Source organism: Pristiophorus japonicus, unplaced genomic scaffold, assembly GCF_044704955.1.
Source record: "Pristiophorus japonicus isolate sPriJap1 unplaced genomic scaffold, sPriJap1.hap1 HAP1_SCAFFOLD_282, whole genome shotgun sequence".
In the NCBI taxonomy this organism is placed as follows: domain Eukaryota; kingdom Metazoa; phylum Chordata; class Chondrichthyes; family Pristiophoridae; genus Pristiophorus; species Pristiophorus japonicus.
The window spans coordinates 121,689-124,971 of NW_027252582.1; the positions used below are offsets into that span (position 1 = coordinate 121,689).

At 43.9% G+C, this 3,283-nt stretch overlaps 1 non-coding gene across 1 annotated transcript; it reads right to left on the reverse strand.

Moving 5' to 3' along the window:
- Positions 1-2,810: 2,810 nt before the first annotated feature.
- Positions 2,811-2,883, reverse strand: trnav-cac (transfer RNA valine (anticodon CAC)). Its single transcript has one exon. It is a non-coding gene; the product is annotated as a tRNA-Val (tRNA).
- Between the last annotated feature and the right edge of the window lie 400 nt (positions 2,884-3,283).

Here is a 3,283-nt window from a genome sequence, read left to right on the forward strand (position 1 = left end):
ACCGTCAGGGTTGGAAACTGTAGAGTTTGAATGTGTACCAAACTGTACAGAGTATTCAGCAAATGTAGCAGGGCTGGGAGACATTGTGCTTTGTTTGTACTGAACAAGAAATGCACGTTATTCAATGCTTCTCATATTTAATTGAACACGTTTTCAGCTGGTTTTGAAACAGGAACCTTTTGCGTGTTAAGCGAATGTGATGACCACTACACTACGGAACCAACGCTTTCAAAGCAGACTGCAACCTGAATGCAGCAACTTAGACCGCTCGGCCATCCTGACAGCTCAATATTATGTGTGGCCACCTGCAGTTTGATTTTGAACGTTTGTGTCCTGTCACATGAAGTAAATGAGGACAGCAGGCGTATCTCTGCCTGACACCGGGTAAACAGTGAGACAGACCTTGGAGGAAGGGTCTGGGTATTGTGAAACAGCAAAGAAAATATTAATTCTGGAATTGCCCAAAAGAACAGAGACCTCAACATGATTTGAACACGCAACTTTCTGATCAAGAGGCAGACACACCACCGCTGCACCACGAGGCCGAAACAGTGAGTCTGAGATGTTCGTCTATCTGAAGGTTCTGCAATAAAAGGGGCTTTCAAATCCCCGCCCATTCCCACCGGGTGTCAGAAGCAGCGCTCACCTGCCAGTCACCATATGTTTATTCGTTAAACTTTTGTGTTGCTTTCACGGGAAAGCATAATTAATTAACCCAACACCTTCTTTTGCACAATGAAAGAAATGCTAACTGAGGGAGAGTTGATACTTTAATCAATAAATACTGCAAATGCTGGAAATCTCACCATATCAGGCAGTATTTGCCAGGAGACGAAACTCGGCTCTGATTGTTCATCCACAGCAAGTTTAAACATAAACTTCGCACTTGGGATCAAACCAGTGATCGTACACATATAAAGCAAACGTGTCAACCACTACAGTAAGGAAACCTCTGGGACAGTAGCCCCAACAGAGGGGAGCTGACCTGTGAGCTCCCTCTGTGCTGATCGGGAAAGTGTTGGCTCACCTTAAACAACTTCTGTCCCACACTCAAAGCTCTCAATCCTTCTTCTCCGCTGCCTTTACAGAAATGTCACAGATCACCCAGCCACCGTGTTCACTTCCACATCCTACCGTCTCCCCGTTATCAGCGAACACACCCAGTTTGTAAAATTAAACCTCGAACACGTGTCCAGCAAAGGGCAGGAGAAGCGGGAGAGTGTGTAAGCTCGTTCTGTAACAGATAGTAGTAGGGTTATTAACGGCGATTACAGCAATCATTAATCCTCTCACACACATCAATTATGTTTCTGGGATGAACTGATTGAGAATGGAAAGAGATTTAATGCTCGAGATCTTAACCACGCGACCAGGGAACAGCTTCGATAATTTGTATGAATAGAAAAATATATATTTATATATGGACCTGAATATCAACGGCTAGCTGCCGAGACCTCATGGCGTAACGGTGGTGCATCTAACTTTGAGCGAGAGAAATTGTTCCACAGTGGCACCCATTTCATCTTTTGTTCCCTTTTAAACACTAGAAACTGAGACAGGGGGAATAAATAGAGAAATAAAAGCACAGGGATACAGACAAGAGGAAGAGAGAAAGCGCTTTACAGCCGTTGAGTTATGTTTGAAGTGTTGTAGTGTGGGGAAAGATGTGCCCAAATCACCCCACACGAACCTCAACTCTTTGCGAAGGAGTTTGGTGCAAATATCAGGTGCCTCAGGGACTTGGACTTTCTTTGAATGAGTTCCGCTTGTTCCTGCATTCAGACTTGAAACAGCAACTGGACTTCCATCTCACGGGAGCAGCGTGTAGTGGTTAGCGAGTCGGTGACGAGGTTTGGGGTTGATGTGCGTCGCTTTCAATCTTTGAAATTTCACCAAGCAAAGAATCGCTGAATCCAACTCTCCCTGTAAGCATTTAGTTCCCGTTTAATCACAGGAATATTCGCAGTCAGGAGCTGAAAAGGAATTAAAACCTAATACCGGCTTCGGGACAATCAGAATACTTCGTCACAGACAAGGCACCGGAAGGCTGGAAGGTAGATCACACCGGTTGTGGGAGAGCTGGTTGGTGGTGACATGGAAGTGTCTGCAGTGTGCGGGACAAGAATGCTTCCACACATCCACAATGAATGTTCCTCTCATTTATTTGGGAAAAGTACAACTGAGACTGGACAAGTTCCATCCCGGTTGGAGCTATCTGAAGCTTTAGCTGACTGACACCCTGGTCTTGGATGTCTTGCACCTTATACGTCCATTCGGCGCTTCAGAAGACAGGTCGAAAAAGCAAAGTCCCATGTGCTTCTCTGACTGACATCGGGAAAACGGTGAGACAGATTTTGGAGCATAGGTCTGGTTATTGTGAATCAGCAAAGAAAATATGAAGTCTGGAATTAAATCGTTTAGTGGTTAGGCATTCACAGAGGGAGCCCGAGTTCGGAAAGTAACTTTTTAATTAAAACTTTTTTCAAATAATTACATGCAATTAATTAAACTCTGTGGGAGGTGGGGTGATTAAAACATCACCGCTCGGAAAGGAATTGCCCGCGGGAAGCCTCCAACCGCAATTTTTGGGCCAATATTCTCACCCGGATTGTTTTGCAGACTTACAGTCAACACTTCAATAATTGAACTGTAATAATTTCAGGAGCTTTCATCATAGATGATATTTTACACCCTATCTGACTGAACACACTCTGAATTTTTGGAATTGGTTTAAAATGTTCATTGCTCAGAAGACAGGAACGTGGGGTACTTTTTTCAATTTATTTCACAGCAAATATATTTTAAAATGATGTTTCTGCCCGGCTGCGAACCTGGGCCCTTTCGTGCGTGAGACGAACGTGATAACCACTACACTACAGAAACCACTGCTGAACTTCGTGCCCAGAGAGAAGTGTTAAGCCAGAAGGTGTAATTCTGAATCCCTTTCTGTGAAAAACTCTTTTCACAAACATTTCTCTGACCGAAGCTGCAGAAGTCCAAAATGTTCCTTTCAAAGTCGTCAAACTCCCAAATTAACGCACCCCCCGAATCTTCTGGATCAGAAACCTCTAGTTGTGCCGACTCAATCCATAAATCTGACTTTACTCACGCTGTATTTTAGGAGATTGGTTTAAAATGTTCATTGCTCATAAGACACGGAACCTGGGGCTACTTTTATTCAATGTATTTCACAGCAAATATATTCTAAAATAAAGCACGCGCCCAGGCTCAAACCAGGGACATTTCATGTGGGAGGTGAACATGATAACGACTACACTGCGTA